Here is a 20,728-nt window from a genome sequence, read left to right as displayed (position 1 = left end):
ACAGTTCTGAAGATGTGTCTCTCCGAGTCTGAAATAGCATGTATGCTGATATTCAATGCATCTACTGCAATGTTGGTGGGGTGATCTGGGTTGCACAGTGCCAGCATTTGTCTGGAGGTAAGCATTTTTTCAAATTACTGGTTTTCATCCCAATGCCTGGCATGGTCCTGCTTTAGAAATTGTCATAATGGATCAATCACCTGTGCCAGATTAGGAAGGAACTTTCCTAACTTGATCGATTAATTTTACTGATCACTGCTATCTTGTTCTGTAGTTTTACTGACATTTCAATAAGATTATTAACATTTACTCATAGTTCATAAGGTTGTTTATAGTGGATTATGGACGAATACTTCATAGGATCAACTGACCACTAGACATTAAATCAATCTGAATGTGGAAGTAGTGTCTAGATGACACATTAAATTCAGATTTTCAATAATGTTGATTGCAGAGGAATACTTTTCAGAGTCCTGTATCCACTGCATTAAAAACACTAGTGCCTGTAAACATTTAAACAATGCTGAGCAATTTAATGGTCAATTACCTTTTAAGGACAGAAACCTATGATAAATCACCACTAAAAATACATTTAATAAACAGCATCTAATTATAACAATTATAAGACATTTTAAATTTACCAAAAGCAGTCCATAGTAAGCTTTCCTCTTGTTTCGCAAGTTCTCTGAGATTCAATGAAATTTGACTGACTAAAATGGGAATGGCGATATGAAAATAGAACAGGTTGTGGGAGCGGCTACATGCCACTAAAATGCCCTCCCATGCGATGGATTAAATAAGGGCAAAATTATTGAGTTTTGGCTTCGTATCTGCACCCTTATCTGAGGGACATGTAAAAAAATATTCATTTTGGGAATGTGAGCAAATATCTCAGAATCAGACTCAGCCTGCCATTTTAACTCTCTCCCACTTCTGATCTGACACAGAGAAAATATGAAAATATAATTCTATGTCTCTAGACATTTATTTATTTCCTTTAATGCACTATTAATTATTCCAATTGCATGACACCAGGAATAATTGAAGATTACTGCCATTAAAACCTTGCATTTTAATATATCTCCTAATTGTGGAATTTCACTTAAAGATCTTCATTCTATTCCTCCATCAGAAGGACCCTCTGAAACAATAATTCATTTACTATAATTGCACAATTAAAATAATGATGTACTTGGAGCTGGAAGTCAAGTCTTTACAAGTTAACCAACATTTCTCTAGATATAAAATTTGCAGAACTCTGACCCAACACAGCTTGAAGCAGAGGCAGTAATATGGAGTGTGAAGAAAAGTCCATTGCAGGTTAAAGCCCAGCAGGCAGCCATTGAGAACATTCAACTGTTTATTTGTAAGGGTGAAGGTGACATGGATGAACAGAAGCAATGGACATTAACCAATCTATTCAAAGAAGAAAAATTATCACGTTGAAACTTTGGTAGAAATTCATAAATTATAACTAATGTTTGAGTGCCTCACATTGAAGCAAGATGCAGGAACAAATAGAATCATTAACATCAAATATAAATGTTTGCATGGAATGTGGGAAAAGAAAGGAAATAAATTGTTTTGTATAGTAGCTTTCATGTCATCATTGTTTCATGTGAATTGGTTCACATCAGAAACATAGTCAGTGCAAACTCTGTGGCTAATCTGTGCACGATAGGCTTTCAAACTTAGAAATGAGATAAATGATTAATTAATTTATGTTCATGGTAGTGGTTGAAATAAGTATTGATCAAATACAAGTAAAAAGCACTTCTACACTTATAGGAATAGGGCCAGAGGGTTCTCTGACCATCCAAAGAAATCTTTACCAGTGTTGGTGCTGAATGAAGGAGTTTAAATAGGTTTGATCTGTGGGCTTGGAGGCAACACACAAGTAAGTGAGTCAGGCTGGAACGCGGAATAAAACCAGTGAAGAACTAGCCATTAGTTTAACTAAACTGAACTATCCCAGAAGTGTGTGTGCATGTTGAGGTGAGGGGAAACTACAATATTAGTCCTAAATAAACTGGTTAATGACATAAAGAGACAAGTTATATGCAATTTCATTGTAGAAATATGGACCATGTAGTATACAGAGTTGATAAAGTGTGGTGCTGGAAAAAGCACAGCAGGTAAGACACATCTGAAGAGCAAGAGAGGCAATGTTTCAAGCTTAACCCTTCATCAGGACTGGGGAAGGGGCTGATAAATAAATGTGGAGTGGGGCTGGGAGAAAGGTAGTTGGGATGGATATAAGTGGGCAAAGGTAGGAGGTGATTGTGATAGGCTGGTGGGAAGGAAAATGGACAGGTAGATCAGGTCGAGAGAGTGGAGCCAAGTTGGATCTGGGATGGGACGGGGAGAGGGGAGATTTGGAAACTGATGAATTCAATATCAAGGCTTTGTGGTTGTTGGCTCCTGAGACAGAAGATGAATCATTCTTCCTCCAGTTTGTAGGTGGCCTTGTTTAGGCGGTGAAGAAGCCAAAGAATGGACAAGTCGTGGGGGGTGCAGGAGGGGGAGTTATTATGGATGGCTGCAGGAAGTTGGGGTTGGTTGGTGCATATGGACCAGAGAAGTTCCCTGTATTTCCAGCATGGTGAATGGTTTAGAGGGTAACTTGCAGGTTGTGGTGTTCAAATATATCTGCTGCCCTTATCTTTCTGGATGTGGTTGTGATTTTGGAAGGAACTGTCTCTTGGTGAGTCTCCTCAGTGCATCTTGTAGACACTACACTTTGCTGCTACTCTGTTGATGTGAAATGAGTGAATGTTTGTAGAAGTAGTATCATTCTGTAGAAGTAGTATCAATCAAGTGGGTTGTTTTGCCCTTAATGGTAGCAATATTCCTGTGTGTTGTTGGAGTTGCACGCATCCAGGGAAGTGGAAATATTCCATTGTGCTCCTGGCTTGTGCCTTGTAAATGGTGGACAGGCTTGTGGAGGCTGGAGGTAAGTTACATGCTGCTGGATTCCAAGCTCCTGATTTTCTCTTGTAGCCGTTGTTTTTATGAGGTGAGGCCAGTTTGGTTTTTGACAATTTTAATGAGTGAAGTATGTTGGTATGTAAATAGTTTTTTTAAAATGCCATTTTGAAGAAAAAGCACATCTCTCTTTGAAAATATTTGTTCAACCTGAAAGAAAGAAGATGTGTAGTTAAGTTTAATAATGTGACTGAAATGTTAGATGGCAATTTCATCAGAAACCAAATCCAGAATACATTGGCCCATCAGTGTATGCAGCATGTTGCATGTGTATGAATGAAAAAACATGGCATTATAATGAGAAAAAAGGAGAAGTAATTTGCTGAGATCATCAGACATGTACAGGAATGGTATGAGATAATAACGAAAGACCAGGAAAGATGCCAGAACACCATCTGTGAAGGACAAAAATCTTTTTTTTTGAGTACACCAGCTGCCATTAGACTAAAACATTAATGAAACTGTTGGCTGCATTTTCCAAATGTAGATCTGATTGACTTTGCAGATGCATAAAATGTGCAGTTGAAAACATGGTAACGTACAGGAACAGCAAAACTAATATTTTCTTAACAACCTTGATGTTAAGTTTGAGTGGGAGGGCTTGACAGGGAAGCAGGGGTTTGGTAGAGTCATAGAGTCCTACAGCATGGAGACAGGCCCCTTGGCCCAAACTGGTCCATGCTGAACAAAGTATTTGTCCACACTAACCCCATTTCCCTGAACTTGGCCCATATCCTTCTAATCCTTTCTTTCCTGAAGAAGGGCTTATGCCCGAAATGTCGATTCTCCTGTTCCCTGGATGCTGCCTGACCTGCTGCGCTTTTCCAGCAACACATTTTCAGCCCCGTATCCAAGTATTTATCCAAAAGCCTTTTAAATGTTGTCAATGTACCAGCCTCAACCACTTCCACTGGCAGTTCATTCCGTATGCACATCACTTTCTGTGTAGAAAAGGTTACCTTTCAGGTTCCCGTTTATTCTTACCCCTCTAACCCTAAACTGTTGCCCTCTAGTCCTCGATTCCCCAACCCTGGGAATAAAGACTGAGTGCATTCACCCTATCCATGCCTCTCATGATCTTATACACTTCCATAAGATCCCACCTCAGTCTCCTACACTCTAAAGGAAAAGTCCTAGCTTGTCCAACCTCTCCTTACAACTCAGATGTTTGACTCCTGGCAACACACTTCTAAATTTCCAGTCTTTCCAGTTTAATAACATCCTTCCTATAAAAAGGTGACCAAAGCTGAACACAATACTCCACATGCAGCCTCACCAACGTCAGGTAAAACTGCAACATAACTTGCCAATTTGTATACTTAATGCCCTGACTGATGAAGGTTAGTGTACCAAAAGCCTTCTTCATTGACTTGTCTACCTGTGACTCCATTTTCAGAGAACCGTACATGTGAACTCCAAGATTCCTCAATTCCATTACACTCCTTAAGGCTCTACCATTCACCATGAAACTTCTATCTTGATTTGACTTTTCAAAATGCAAGATCTCACACTTATCTATATTAAACTCCATTTGCCATTTCTCAGCCCACTTCCCCAAATGATCAAGGTCCTGCTGCAATTTCTGATAACCTTCCTCACTGTCCACGATGCTGCCTATTTTAGTGTTGTCACAAAGCTAGTCTCTTTTTGTCTAAATGCTGTTCCTTGGCTCAAGGAGACTCTATCCTTGATTTTTTTTCCAGAGGGGCGATAAACCGGGCCGGATTCTGATCAGACTGGTTTGGTTCAGAGATGAAAAGGATTTTGAGAGGCCTTTTGTTCATATGTAAACAGATGAGACTTCAGGCAGTCATGCTTTAGAAGTGACCTGTATAAAGAGCTGAGCTGAGCAGTTTTAGTCAAGTCTGAAATGGGAAGTTCAACAGGGAGCTGTGTGGAAACTCTCTTTCTTTTCTGCCCTTCAACTTCAACCTGTAAGCATGTGTTCCATTTATACTGGGTTTTAAAGGGACTTTGTGTTTTGGGACTGTTGTGTGTATTCAGAACAGCAGAATTAAGTCTAGTTGGATAGGCTGAGTTCTGTTGAGACTCTTTATTCTGTTCTTTGTGTTAATTGTGTAATTTTGTGAATAAAGTTTTTGTCTGTTTTACAATCTAGTAGTCAACTGATCTATCTTACTCAGGGTAATTTCCACTGTATACTTACCGAAACAAATTGCAAAGTTAGGTCTCGGGCTGCCTGCTTAAGAATGTTTTGAGTGGTCTGGCCTAGTCCATAATAGATTGGGGGCTCTTTGCAGGATTTTAAACAGCGAGTGGTAACTGCTAACGTATTTATTTCGGGTGTTGGTCTGATTGGGTAGACAAAGCTTGGGACAGGAATGGCTCTTTCAGTCACCAAACGTTTTCTGGATGTGGATACAGTGACTTTGGAAGTTTTTGCAAAAAGTGAATGAAACCAATTTGCAGGAATTAGCAGAGAAGCTGGAATTGGAACTGCCTGCTCCTGTGAGGAAAGGAGAGATAACTACAGCAGTAGCTCAGCATTTAAACTTGCTGGGGAAACCATCAGAATCTATAAAGATGGCAAGAATTCAATTGCAAATGAAGCAGCTTGAGTAAGAGCCAGAGATAAGGGAAGGGCAGCAGAAATGAAACAGTCTGAGTTATAATTAGAAGCAGAAGAGAGGGAAAAAGACAGAGCTTTTGAACTTCAAAAACTGACACTTAAAAAGGAAAGTCAGCATAAAAGGCTGGAGATAAAGTCTGAGGGTGGGCTTAGTGAGGAAAAGAGGGAGCAGGAGCAAGCTCCTGGTAGTCAGAGGCCTGGTGAGAAACTGTTTAAGTATGTTCAAGCATTGCTTAAGTTAGAAAAGAAGGATATGGAAGCCTTTTTCATCTCATTTTTAAAAAGTGCTAAACAAATGCAGTGGCCAGTGGCAATGTGGGTTTTGTTGATCCAAATGAAACTCGTAGGTAGGGCTTCTGAAATATTCGCATCCCTATTAGAGGAGGTAATCGGGGGAGTATGAGGAGGTGAAAAAAGACATTTTAAGTGCATATGAGCTTGTACCAGAAGCCATTAAAATCAAAGGAGGGACTCTGCTCAAACCTATATTAAATTTGAAAGGATCAAACAGAGTAATTTTGATAAATGGATAAGAGCTTTAAAAATCCAGCAAACCTATGATGCTCTTACAGAGGTAATTATTTTGGAGGAATTCAAAAATTTACTCCCTGAAGTAATGCAAACTCATGTGGAAGAGTAGAGAGTTAAAACAGCAAGGTTAGAAGCTGAAGTGGCTGATGATTATGAGCTGACCCATAAAACACGATTTGGCTTCCAGAATCAATTTCAGTCCATGAGGGATAGACATTGGGGCAAAGAGAAATCCTCATGTGGAAAGGAAAAGGTAGATATCAGTGAAGATCGTAAGGATAACTACCAGAGGGTAAAAAAGAAACCCTTGAGGGGGACAAAGAAGCCCTGATGTTTTCATTGTAATAAAATGGGCCACACAAAATCACAGTGTTGGTTGGCTAGGAGAAAGCCAGATGTCGGAAATCCAGACAAGCCTGGGAGTTCTGTTGGATTAGTAACGAAAAGGATAAGGGAAGTTTAGACAACTGCCTCAGAGGCCACAAGATGTTCAGAGATTGATTAAGGAGGAAGTGCCAGATCTGCTTAAAAAAATACATGCAAGGGTAAAGTTTATTCACATAGGCCAGGAGTAGTAGGTAAGGAGGTGACAATATTAAGGGACACAGGATACTCTCAGTCTGTAATGCTGAAGGATGAGGAGATATGTACTCCTGAGGGACTATTACCAGAGAAGGTACTTGTAATAGGATTTTATGGTGAGACAAAAAGTGCTCAATTATGTAAAGTGAGTAAAGTGAGGCTAGAGAGTCCAGAGAAGAGTGGAGAATTTGTGGTAGGGATACTAGACAAACTCTCAGCTCCAGGAATACAATATGTCCTTGCAAATGATATAGCTGATTCACCGGTAGGTGTGCTGCCTACTCTCGTTGAAAAGCCAGTGGAGATGTGGGCAACTGAAGACCTGGAGAATGTTCATCCAGGAATTTTCCTTGATTGTGTGATCACAAGATCACAGAGGCTCAGGTTGAAGCAGGAGAGATCAAAAGGCACAGATAAGGAAGCTGACATAGCTTTATCAGAAACTTTCTTTGATCAGATAAGTGGAACAGAGAAGGAGCAAATAGGTGAATATGCAAATATTTTCGCTCTGCTGAGCTGATTGAATTAGAGCAAAAAGATGTGAAGTTAAACAGTTATATCAAAAGGCATTTACTGATTCTGGAAGCCAAACCGTGTTTTATGGACGAGCTCATAATCATCAGCCACTTCAGCTGCTAACCTTGCTGTTTTATCTCTCTGCTCTTCCACATGAGTTTGCATTACTTCAGGGAGTAAATTTTTGAATTCCTCCAAAATAATTACCTCTCTAAGGGCATCATAGGTTTGCTCGATTTTTAAAGCACTTATCCATTTATCAAAATTACTCTGTTTGATCCTTTCAAACTTAAGCATTAAAGGGAACGCTTCATTGTGTGTTATTACTTTACAAATTATGTCTTTATTGAGGAAAGGGAGACCATAGTACTTTCAAGAAGATGAGAAATGGGCAGAGATTCATCAAATTATTTGCCAATAGGGTATAGAAAGGAAGTTCTGCGAGTGGCTCTTGAGCTACCACTTGGAGGTCATTTAAGGGTGAGGAAAATACAAGCTAAAACACAAAGACATTTTTACTGGCCTGGACTACACAGTGATGTAGTTGAATTTTGCCAGATGTATCATATATGTCAGCAAATTGGAAAACCACAGGCAATAATAAAACTTGTATCTTTAATACCTGTTCCAGCATACCTGTTCACAAGGTTGATTGATTGTGTAGGTCCCCTACCTCAAAGAAAAAAATGGGAATAAGTACTTATTAACAATAATGGATGTACAGACTAGATTTCCAGAGGCAATCACATTACGCAACATCACAGCTAAAAGAGTTGTAGAAAATCACTTAAGTTTTTTTTTACTAGATATGGACTACTAATAGAGATCCAGTCAGATCCAGTATCAAACTTCACATCCAAACTATTCAAGGAAGTTATGGACAACTTGGGAATAAAGCAATTCAAATCTACTGCGTACCATCCGGAATCACAGGGACTGCGAGAGAGATGGCATCATACACTAAAGACCATGTTGAGGGCTTATGGTAAAGATTATCCAGATGATTGGGATATGGGAATTCTGTTTGTACTTCTTGCGATAAGAGATGCACCGAATGAATCGATCAAATTCAGTCCATTTTAATTAATTTTTGGGCATGATGTAAGAGGGCCATTAAAATTAGATTAGATTTCCCACAGTATGGAAACAGGGCCTTCAGCGCAAGAAGTCCATACCAACCCTTCAAAGAATAATCCCCTCAGTTCCATTCCCCTATCCTATATTAATCCCTGACTAATACACCCAACACAACGGGCAATCTAGCATGGCCAATTCACCTAACCTGCACATCTTTGGATTATGAGAGGAAACCGGAGCACCCAAAGGAAACCCATGCAGACACAGTAAGAATGTGCAAACTCCACACAGACGAGGTAGGAATTGAACCCGGGTCCCTGGCGCTGTGAGGCAGCAGTGCTAATCACTGAGCCACCATGCTGCCAAAATTCTTGGGCAGATAGGGGAAGTCCTAAATGAATACTTTGCTTCAGTTTTCTTTAAAGAAAGGGACCTTGTTGTGAATAAGAACTTTGAGAAACTGGGATATAGGCTTGACCAGATCAAGATTGATGAAGTTGATGTGCTGGAAATTTTGGAAAACATTAAGATTGATAAGTTCCCAGGCCAGACCAGATTTATCCCAGGCTGCTCCAGGAAGCGAGAAAGGAGGTTGCTCAGCCACTGGCGAAGATCTTTGCCTCCTCACTCTCCACAGGAATCGTATCGGAGGATTGAAAGGAAGCGAATATTGTTCCTCTTTTCAAGAAGGGTAATAGGAAAATCCCTGGCAATTACAGAGCAGTCAGTCTTACATCTGTGGTCAGCAAAGTTTTGGAAAGATTTTTGAGGGATAGGATCTACAACTATTTGGCAAAGCATAGTGTGACTAAAGGCAGTCAGCATGGCTTTGTGAGGGGCAGGTCATGCCTCACAAATCTTGTTGAGTTCTTTGAGAAGGTGACAAGACAGGTCGACGAAGGTCAAGCATTCTTTGTGATGTAAATGGACTTCAGCAAGGCATTTAATAAGGTAGGATCATTCATAAAGTCAGGAAGTATGGGATACAGGAAGATTTGGTTATCTGGATTCAGAATTGGCTGGCTGACAGAAGGTAGAGAGTGGTTGTAGATGGAAAGTATTCTGCCTGGAGGTCAGTGTTGAGTGGGGTCCCACAGGGCTCTGTTCTTGGGCCCCTGCTCTTTGTAGTTTTTATAAATGACTTGGATGAGGAGGTTAAGGGGTGGGTTAGTAAATTTGCAAATGACACAAAGGTTGGAGGTGCCATCAATAGTATCAAGGGCTATTGCAGGCTGCAGCATGACATAGACAGAATGCAGAGCTGGGCTGAGAAATGGCAGATGGAGTTCAACCTGGATAAATGTGAAGTGATGCATTTTGGAAGGTCGAACTGGAATGCTGAATATAGGATTAAAGACAGGATTCTTAAAAGGGATCTGGGTGTGCAAGTACATAGATCCCCCAAAGTTGCACCCAAGTGGATAGGGTTGTTAAGAAAGCATATGGTGTTTTGGCTTTCATTAACAGGGGGATCAAGTTTAAGAGCTGTGAGGATTTTCCACAGCTCTACAAGTCCCTGGTGAGACCACATTTGGAATATTGTGTCCAGTTCTGGTCGCCCTACTATAGGAAAGATACAGAGGCTTTGGAGAGGGTGCGAAGAAGGTTTACCAGGATGCTGCCTGGACTGGAGGGCTTGCCTTATGAAGAAAGGTTGAAAAAGCTCGGACTTTTCTCTCTGGAGAGAAGGAAGAAGAGAGGAGACCTGATTGAGGTGTACAAAATAATGAGAGGAACAGATAGAGTCAATGGCCAGAGACTTTTCTCCAGGGTAGGATTGACAGATACGAGGCATCATAGTTTTAAGATATTAGGAGGAAGGTATAGAGGAGACGTCAGAGGTAGGTTCTTTACACAGAGAGTTGTGAAGGCATGGAATGCGTTGCCAGCAGTGGTGGTGGAAGCAAAGTCATTAGGGACATTTGAGCGACTGCTGGACATGCACATGGATAGCAGTGAGTTGAGGGATGCGTATGTTAAGTTACATTTTATGTTAGGATTTAACCTCGGCACAGCATCATGGGCCAAAGGGCCTGTTCTGTGCTGTACTTTTCTATGTTCTATGTTCTAAAATTGATAAAGGAGAAATTAATAAGTCAGAATTCAGAGACTACCCATTTGGACTATGTGTCAAATTTTAGAGATTGATTAAATCGAATTGGAGAGTTGGCTAGACAACATTTAAAAGTATCACAGCATACAATGAAACAAGAAGCAGATAAGAAATCACAAATACACAATTTTGCAACTGGGGATAAGGTATTGGTGTTACTTCCATTAACAGGTGAGCCTTTAAAAGCAAAATTTAGTAGACCTTATCAAATTGAGAAGAAATTGAGTAAGGTGAACTCCTTGATAAGGACTCCAGACAGGAAGACATCTCACAGAATGTGTCATGTGAATATGAACAGAAGGTATTTTGATAGGGAAGGAAAGCAAGAGGAGAAGGTGTTAATGATTACAGCACAGAAGGAAGAACCAAATTCAGAGGATTCTGAATTGGACATTCCTCAAATCAAATTGGACAATGAGGAAGTTTCAAAAATTGGGATCAATTATTGAGTTACTTTCCACAATAAAATCAAAATGACCTGGAAGTGTTATTACTTTAATAATAGGGGATATGTGGAAATAAACTGGGAATTACTAATCTAATTGTGCATAATGTAGAGGTAGGAGATGCTGTTCCGATTAAGCAACATCCTTATAGGCATAACCCTCTAAATTTGGCATAGGTTTAGAAGGAGATTGAGCGCCTGCTTCAAGAGGCAGAATCGAAGTAAGTTACAGTGATTGGAGCTCACCCATAGTCATGGTGCCAAAGCCAGATGGTACCCAACAGTTATGTGTGGACTATCACAAAGACAATGCTGTTACAAAGACAATAATCTTCGAGGAGAAAGTGAGGTCTGCAGATGCTGGAGATCAAAGTTGAAACTTTATTGCTGGAACAGCACAGCAGGTCAGGCAGCATCCAGGGAACAGGAGATTCGACGTTTCGGGCACAGGCCCTTCTTCAGTAGGGATTCTTTATTCTGTTCTTTGTGTTTCATTGTGTAATTTTGTGAATCATTTTTTTGTCTGTTTTATAATCTAGTAGTCAACCCAGCTATCCTACTCTGAGTAATTTTCACTGTATACTTACCGAAACAAATTGCAAAGTTAGGTCTAGGACTGCCCTAGGAATGTTTTGAGTGGTCTGGCCTAGTCCATAACAGTGCCATCAGCAAACATACTAATTATGCCTTGTATATTCTCGTCCCAAATCAGGAGGCCTGAAGAAGGGCCTGTGCCCGAAACGTCGAATCTCCTGTTCCCTGGATGCTGCCTGACCTGCTGTGCTGTTCCAGCAATAAAGTTTCAACTTTGATCTCCAGCATCTGCAGACCTCACTTTCTCCTGTTACAAAGACAATGCATATTCAATTCCATGGTTACAGGACTGTATCAAAAATGTGGGACAAGCAACTTATATTTCTAAGTTGGATTTGCTCAGAGGCTACCTCTGTCAGAGACAGCAAAAGCATTTCGGCTTTCGTAAAACCAAATGAATTTTATCAGTTCATATTCATGCCATTTGGTATGAAAAATATTTCAGCAACATTTTAGAGACTTGCTAATAAGTTCATTGCCGGATTACCCAGTTGTGTTGTTTAAATTGATGATCTGGTGATTTTTAGTCACTCATGGAAGTAATGTTTACAACATTTTTCAGACTTATTCGATCGACTTCAGAAGGCAGGCTTGTGGTAAACCTAGCTAAACGAGAATTTGCCAAAGCCCAAGTCACCTTTCTGGGTCATGTTATTAGACATGGACAAATGGCCCCAATGGATGCAAAAATGAAAGTAATTGGGGAATTCCCCACACCATCAATGAACAATGCAGTACTATGGTTCCCGGGGTTGAATGGATTTTACCGAACATTTGTGCTGAACTTTAGCAGTGTGACTGCTCCACTCACTAAATTGTTAAAAAAAAGGGCAAGAAGTTTCAGTGGACAGCAGACTGTCAAAAGACATTTGACAGCCTAAAAGCTTTGTTAACCACTGCCCCAGTATTAGCCACACTGGATTACACAAAGCCTTTCAAGGTGGCTATCAATGTCAGTAATGTGGGTGTCGGTGCGGTGTTCCTGCAGGAGGATGATGAAGGAATAGAATGAACCATCAGCTATTTTTCCAGGAAGTTGAACGTTCATCACCAAAAATATTTAACAGTAGAGAAAGAGACTTTAAGCTTAGTGTTGGCATTACAACATTTCAGTGTTCATATTACCAGCAATGCATCTGAGACAGACACGTACACTGATCACAACCCATTGACGTTTGTGTAAAAATATAAGGACAAAAATGCCAGACTGTTTAGATGGAGTTTGTTGTTGCAGCCATTCAGTTTGACAATGGTGCTTGTAGCAGGTCATGAAAACCTGATTGCTGATGCGTTATTGAAACTTGAATGGGATACTGAGGTGTTCAATGGTGGATGTACCGTGGCCTGAATTTGTATGTGGTTGTGCATGTTTGCATGTTTATAGTTAGTACAGTGTACATGTGTGTTTAGACTACTAATCAGTTTTGAAGGGTTAAAAATGAAGCCACCTTTGGTATTGATATTTTTTTTAAGAGAGGAGGTGTAACAAAGCTAGTCCCTTTTTTTCTGAAAGCTGTTCCTTTCCTCAACGAGACTCTAGATTGTTTTTTCAGAGGGGTAATAAACCAAGCCAGACTCCAATCAGTCTGGTTTCATACATAGATGAAAATGATTTTGAGAGGTCTTTGTTTATGTGAAAACAGATGAGACTTCAGGCCAAAGTGGTCATGTTTTAGAAGTGACCTGTATAAAGAGCTGAGCTGAGCAGTTTTAGTCCAGTCTGAACTGGGAAGTTCAACAGGGAGCAATGTGAAAACTCTCTCTCTCTCTCTTTTCTGCCCTTCAACCTCTACCTGTAAGCATGTGTTCCATTTATACTCGGTTTTAAAGGGAGTTTGCTTTTTGGGACTGTTGTGGATATTCAGAACAGCAGAATTAAGTCTAGTTGGATAGGTTGAGTTCAGTAGGGATTCTTTATTCTGTTCTTTGTGTTTCATTGTGTAATTTTGTGAATCATTTTTTTGTCTGTTTTATAATCTAGTAGTCAACCCAGCTATCCTACTCTGAGTAATTTTCACTGTATACTTACCGAAACAAATTGCAAAGTTAGGTCTAGGACTGCCCTAGGAATGTTTTGAGTGGTCTGGCCTAGTCTATAACAGTGCCATCAGCAAATATACTAATTATGCCTTGTATATTCTCGTCCCAAATCATTGATTGTAATGGACCCAGCACTTTCCCCTGAGGCACTCCACTAGTCACAGGCCTCCAGTCCAACTAGCATCCTTCCACGATTACCCTTTGCTTCCTACCATCAAGCCAATTCTGTCTCCAATTTGCCAGCTCACCCTAGATTCCATGCAATCTAACTTCCAGAGCTGTCTACCATGTGGAAGCTTATCAAAGGCTTTACTGAAATCCATTTGGACCATGTCTACTGTCCTGCTCTTGTTAACCTTCCTGGTCACTTCGTCAAAGAACTTCAACAAATTTGTGAGGCATGATCTCCCACTGACAAAGCCATGCTGACTATTCCTTATCAAACTCTGTCCTTTAGAATCTTCTCAAGTAACTTACCCACTGCAGATGTTAAGCCTATAGTTCCCAGGCTTTTCCGTGTCATCCTTCTTGAATAATGGCATAACATTCACTGCCCTCCAGTCTTCTGAGACCTCACCTATGGCTAATGATGTTGCAAACATATCAGGACCCCTGCAATTTCTTCTCTAGCCTCTTAGATAAACCTGGTCAGAATCAGGAGATTTACCCTTCTTCATACATTCTAGTAGGTCCAACACCTCTTCTACTGTGAAATGGACTGTCCTCAAGACATCACCACTAACTTCCCCAAGTTCCCAAGTCTTCATGTCTTTCTCCATGGTAAACACTGAAGAGAAATATTCATTGAAATCCTCGCCCATCTCCTGTGATTCTACACATGCACGTCCACTTTATTCCTTGATGGGCCCTATTCTCTCTCGAAGTATATTAAAGGAAAAAGAATAACTAAAGGACCTGTTTGGATTCACCTTAATCTTCTCAGCCAAGGCTATCTCATGCCCCCTTTTCACCCTCCTGATTGCCTTCTTCAGTAAATTCCTGTATTCCTTGTATGCCTCCAGGAATTCCCTTGATCCCAGCTGTCTGTACCTGAGCCATGCCTCCTTCCTTTTTCTGATCAAAGCCACAATATCTCTTGTCATCCAGGGTTCCCTGCTGCTGCCAACCTTGTCCTTCACCCTCAAAGGAACACGTAGACCTTGAATTCTAGCTATTTCACATTTAAAGACCTCCCACTTGTTAGAGGTCCCTTTGCCTGCAAACAAACTACTCCAGTTAACCCCTGCAAGCTCCTATCGAATTGCATCAAAATTTGCATTGCTCCAATTTCGAACTTGAAGCTGTGGACCAGTTTTTTCCCTCTCTCTAATTATTTTAAAATTAATAGAACTATGGTCACTGGTCCCAAAGTGCTCCCCCACTGTCACCTCTGTCACTTGTCCTGCCTTATTTCCCAAGAGTCGGGTTTTGCCCCTTCCCAAGTAAGACCCTCTGTATACTGCTTGACTACCTTCCTGAAAGTACTTAACAAATTCCATCCCAAATCAGCCCTTAATGCTCTGACAGTCCCAGTCTATGTTAGGAAAATTAAAATCCGCCACTATGACAACCCTATTGCTCCTGCAAGTCTCCCCAGTCTCCCTGCATATTTGTTCCTCTAATTCCTATTGACTATTTGGAGACCTATAGCATAACCACAATAATGTCACCATCCCCTTCTTATTTCTTAGGTCCACCCACAAAGCCTCACTGGATGATCCTTCAGATATTTCATCTCTGACTACTGATGTGATAGATGCCTTAATCAAAAATTCAACTCCCTTCCCCTCTTTCCACCAGGCCTGTCACGCCTAAAGCACCTGTACCCTGGCACATGAAGCTGCTAGTCCTGTCCCTCCCTTAGCCATATTTTTGTAATGGTTTTATTATCCCAGTCCCACATACCTAACTACACACTGAGATCATCGGCCTTACCTATCAGCCCTCTTATATTGAAATAGATGCAATTTAATCCAACAGGCATTCCTTGCTCCCTGTCATGTTCCAGCCTGACGTGTCTCTTCACTTTACGATTTCTAATAACTCTATCTCCTTCCAGCCTCGCACGCCTCCCTGCTGATGAGGATTCCATCCCCCTGCCAAACTAGGTTGTGGCTCAGTGGTTAGCACTGCTGCCTCGTAGCACCAGGGTCCCAAGTTTGATTTCGGCCTCGGACAACTGTCTGTGTGGAGTTTGCACTTTCTCCCCGTGTCTGCGTAGGTTTCCTCCCACAGTCCAAAGATGTGCAGGTCAGGTGAATTGACCATGCTAAATTGCCCATAGTGTTAGGTGCATTAGTCAGAGGGAAATAGGTCTGGGTGGGTTACTCTTCGTAGGGTCAGTGTGGACTAGTTGGGCTGAAGGGCCTGTTTCCACACTGTAGGTAATCTAATCTAAATCCTCCCTTGTAGCACTGCCCACCAAGATATTAGTCCCCCTCCAGTTCAGGTGCAACCCGTCCCTCTTCAATAGGTCACCTCTGCCAACATGCACAATGACTTCTGGCTGTTCCCCGTCCGCCTGGAGAATGTTCTGCAGCCATTCTGAGACATCCTGGAGCCTGGCATCTGGGGGATAACACACCATCTTGGATTCCTGTTTGCGGCCACAGAACTCCCTTTCTGCCCCCCAACTCTCGAGTCTCCTATCACTAAGGTCCTGTTTACCTTTACCCTTTCCCACTGTGCCACAGAGCCAGTCATAGTGCTACCAACTGGACTACTGCTGCTTTCTCCTGAACGGTCATCACCCCCACAGTATGCAAAACGATATATTTGGTTTCGAGGGGAATGGCCACAGGTGTTCCTGCACTCTGTGCCTACTCCCTTTGTCTTACATGGTGGTCACCCAGCTACTCTCTGCCTGCACCTTAGGTGTGACCACCTCACTAAAATTCTTAACAATGTAGCACTCAGTATCTCGGATGATCCTGGGTGCATCCAGCTCCAGTCCCCTAACACGGTCTTCCAGGGGCTGCAGCTGGGTGCACTTCCCACAGGCGTAGTCAATTCAAACCTGCCTTTTGACATTGATTATAGGTATATTTCCAAACATTTTGCTTTCCAAGTTCAAGTGTAAAAAGGTTCCACTATTTTGTTAAGTAGCACCTTCACACTTCTAAGCCTTGCCAATCTTGCTCTGCCACTGCACTACTTCAGGCCCAATTTCTTCTCTGAGGGTGCAATGGAGCTCCTTGACACAGAGAGCTGTGAAGGTAGAGTTCTTGTGTATATTTAAGGTTGACATAGATTCTTGATCATTCAGGGAATCAAGGATTGTAACAAAAGGGCAGGAAAATGGACATGAGGAAGGTCAAATCAGCCATAATCTTTATTAATGGCAGAACAGACTCAAGGGGCCGAACAGCCTACTTCTGTTACTTTTTCTTATGGTCAATGTTACAAAAGCAATTACATTAATTTATAAGATATTTTGTTCTAGATATGCTGGACAATCACATGATTGTTCTATTCCTTGCATGAATAATTAGTATTGCATGTATTTGGTTTTCTTGTTGAAATAATCAAAAGCTGAAAGGAAACCAAACCAGATTTAGTTCTTCTGAACAGATGAAATCTTTTGCATTTGTGACTTTGCAAATTTGTAAGTCATAGTTTGCTGGTTATTTTCTCAGTGGCCACAATTTGGATCAATAACTCTGGTTACTTTGAACTAATCAGTTAGTGTTCCCTCATATGACACTTTAAAGAAAAGTTGAAAAGTATATATGTCTTCCTAATGTAATGATTGTAATGTGGTCAACCAGGTGGACCTCATAGAATCTATGTCTATCTTAAATATACAGAAGAATGCTACCCCCACAGCTCTCTGCACCAAGGAACTCCAAAAACATTCAATCCTCCGAGAGAAGAAATTCCCTCACATCGCAATCTTAAATTGGCACCCTTTTATTCAGAGACTATATTGTCTGGTCCTAGACTCTTTCATGAAGGGAAAGCATCCTCTTAGCATTAACCCTGTTAAGCCTACACGTTTCAATGAAATCACCTCTCACTATTCTTGAGTTCAATGAGTAGAGTCCCAACCTGTTTCGTCTTTCCTTCCTTATCAATTTAATCCTTGATTCCTTGAATGATTAGAAATCATTTTATCTCGCCTACAATACACTAAACCCAGCCTCAACATTTGCAGTAAAGAATTCCAAATATTCCTTAACTAAATCTGTTAACTTTTAGATTAGATTACATTACAGTGTGGAAACAGGCCCTTCGGCCCAACAAGTCCACACCGACCTACCAAAGCGCAACCCACCCATACCCCTACATTTACCCCTTACCTAACACTACGGGCAATTTAGCATGGCCAATTCACCTGACCTGCACATCTTTGGNACATGGGGAGAACGTGCAAACTCCACACAGTCAGTCGCCTGAGGCGGGAATTGAACCCGGGTCTCTGGCGCTGTGAGGCTGCAGTGCTAACCACTGTGCCACCATGCCGCCCAAAAATAAGGGGTAGGCCATTTAGAACTCTTGTAAGATTTTTAGTATCTACTAACAGAAAAAGCTGCAAGGTCACAAGCTGTCCAGAGAATTACTCGGAGAACGTGCAAACTCCACACAGTCAGTCGCCTGAGGCGGGAATTGAACCCGGGTGTCTGGCGCTGTGAGGCTGCAGTGCTAACCATTGTGCCACCGTGCCGCCCAAAAATAAGGGGTAGGCCATTTAGAACTCTTGTAAGATTTTTAGTATCTACCAACAGAAAAAGCTGCAAGGTCACAAGCTGTCCAGAGAATTACTCATTGCTTTTCATCTGTCCAATGTTATTTGACATACTCGGTTCAGTCTTCAATGGCAGGATCGAATGAATCAAGTTTCTCAAATAATGGCATGAAGCCAAACATGAGTGTTGCAAGGGAATTTCTTCAGGAGCATTTTTTTTCTCTCATTGCCACTGAAATAACTCCACAGAATCTGGTATCTCATTGCCAATTCACCCTTTGTTTATATGGTTAAAAATCACACAACACCAGGTTATAGTCCAACAGGTTTATTTGAAAGTACTGGCTTTCGGAGCACTGCTCCTTCATCAGGCAGTTGTGGAGCAGGATCATAAGACAAATAATTTAATAGCAAAAGATCACAGTGTCATACAATTGAAATGATATATTGAACAAACCTAGATTGCTGTTAAGTCTTTCATCTTTTCAAATAGCTTGCAGGTTTTGGTTCATTAATATGCAAATCCCAGAACCTCTTTTAAGTCACATTCTCAAGATAACTTAAAGTTTTAGAAAAAAAGATGACATCTCAGTTCAGACAATACAATAAAGGTGTGAGGTTAGAATCTGTCTGTATCCCAATCTTGAGCCAGACTGGTTCTATTCCCAAAGTTAGGACTTTGGGTTTATGTCAACTACAGTTGACCCCACTACACTATACAGTCTCATGCATACACACATACACACACAGACCCTCTCTCATACACATGCTCAGATACACACACATACATCCCCCACACTCACACCCTCTCACAAGCTTGTACTGTCACACTCATGCAAACACATACTCTCACACTCTCTCTTTCACACACACTCTGAGATGTCACCTTTTTTTATAAAACTTTAAGTTATCTCGAGAATGTGACTTGAAAGAAATTCTGGGATTTACATATTAATGAACCAAAACCTGCAGTCCATTCTAAAAGATGAAAGACTGAACAGCAATCGAGGTTTGATCGATATATCATTTCACTTGCATGATACTGTGATCTTTTGCTATAAATTCTGTATCGCATGATCCTGCTTCACAGCTACCTGATGAAGGAGCAGCACTTCCAAATTGTACTTCCAAATAAATCTGTTGGACTATAACCGGGTGTTATGTGATTTTTAATTTTGTCCACCCCAGTCCAACACTGGCATCTCCACATCATGTTTATTTATATGTACATAGTACCTTACACTGGTCAAGATCCCTCAGAGACAGCATTCAAAGTGAATAGACCCTCTGGCCCTCGTATTAGTTTTACTCAGTAGTTAAAGAACCAGAGGATTCCATGTTGGGATTTTTGATGAGGTTAAGACGACTGAGGTTTGACCCTTAATGTGATGCTGAGAGACCATTTAGTATGTGGGATTAATGATGTAACCATGCAAAAGTGCCGATAAGCTGAAGCCCCAAGTGGACTTCAAACAGGCACTACAACAGGCTTTGTCATTAGAAAATGTGACAAGTGGAGCATATGAGTTACAGAGTATGCCTATGGAAGTGAACACCTTCCTTGGCCAATTGAGCTTGGGGGTATCACATGCCTGAAGGTCATAACCTAGTCTCATTCAGGGCATATCCTGAACAGAGGGACACTAGGTCAGGCCAAAGCAAAACCCCAAAACAGAGCCAAGCCTCAGCTAAACAGTTAACATTTTCTTTAGGATTGGTTTAGCAAGCCATTGTTGTTATTACTGGTATTCGGACATGAGACAGCAAAACAGGTCCGATAGGCTTAAAGTGAGTAAGAGAAATCAGGAGAGTGCACACCCTGTCAAGACCCTTACATGTGGTTTTTAACAATTAGGTTGCTTAGCAACATCCAAATCAGAGCCAATCAAAATAAATGTCTGGTTAAATGGTCACTCGAGTCTAATGGAAGTTGATACTGGTGCTGCTGTATCAATGATTGTAGAACTAGTCTTCACCAACGTTCACAATGGACTCCAACTCTTAAATTTGGTAAAGACCTTGGCTATACTGAGAGCCCATACAGGAGAACCTTTACAGATTAAGGGTACAACTTTGGTTCTGGTCTCAAATGAGAAGCAGATTGTTCAGTTACCGTTGACTGTAGTGAAAGGTTTGGGACCAAACCTGATGTGAAATTGGTTGAGAAAGATTCTCATCGATTAGAGTCATAGAGTCATTGAGATGTACAGCACCGAAACAGACCCTTCGATCCAACCTGTCCATGCTTACCAGATATCCCAACCCAATCTAGTCCCACCTGCCAGCACCCAGCCCATATCCCTCCAAAGTCTTCCTATTCATATGCCCATCCAAATGCCTCTTAAATGTTGCAATTGTACCAGCCTCCACCACTTCCTCTGGCAGCTCATACCATACACATACCACCCTCTGAGTGAAAAAGTTGCCCCTGAGGTCCCTTTTATATTGCTCCCCTCTCACCCTAAGCCTATGCCCTATAGTTCTGGACTCCCCGACCCCAGGGAAAAGACTTTGTCTATTTATCCTATCCAGGCCCCTCATAATTTTGTAAACCTCTAGAAGGTCACCCCT

The sequence above is a fragment of the Chiloscyllium plagiosum genome, chromosome 13 (genome assembly GCF_004010195.1).
Source record: "Chiloscyllium plagiosum isolate BGI_BamShark_2017 chromosome 13, ASM401019v2, whole genome shotgun sequence".
Classification (NCBI taxonomy): Eukaryota; Metazoa; Chordata; class Chondrichthyes; order Orectolobiformes; family Hemiscylliidae; genus Chiloscyllium; species Chiloscyllium plagiosum.
The sequence above is the reverse complement of the archived record's forward strand: the minus strand, read 5'-3'. Positions refer to the sequence as shown.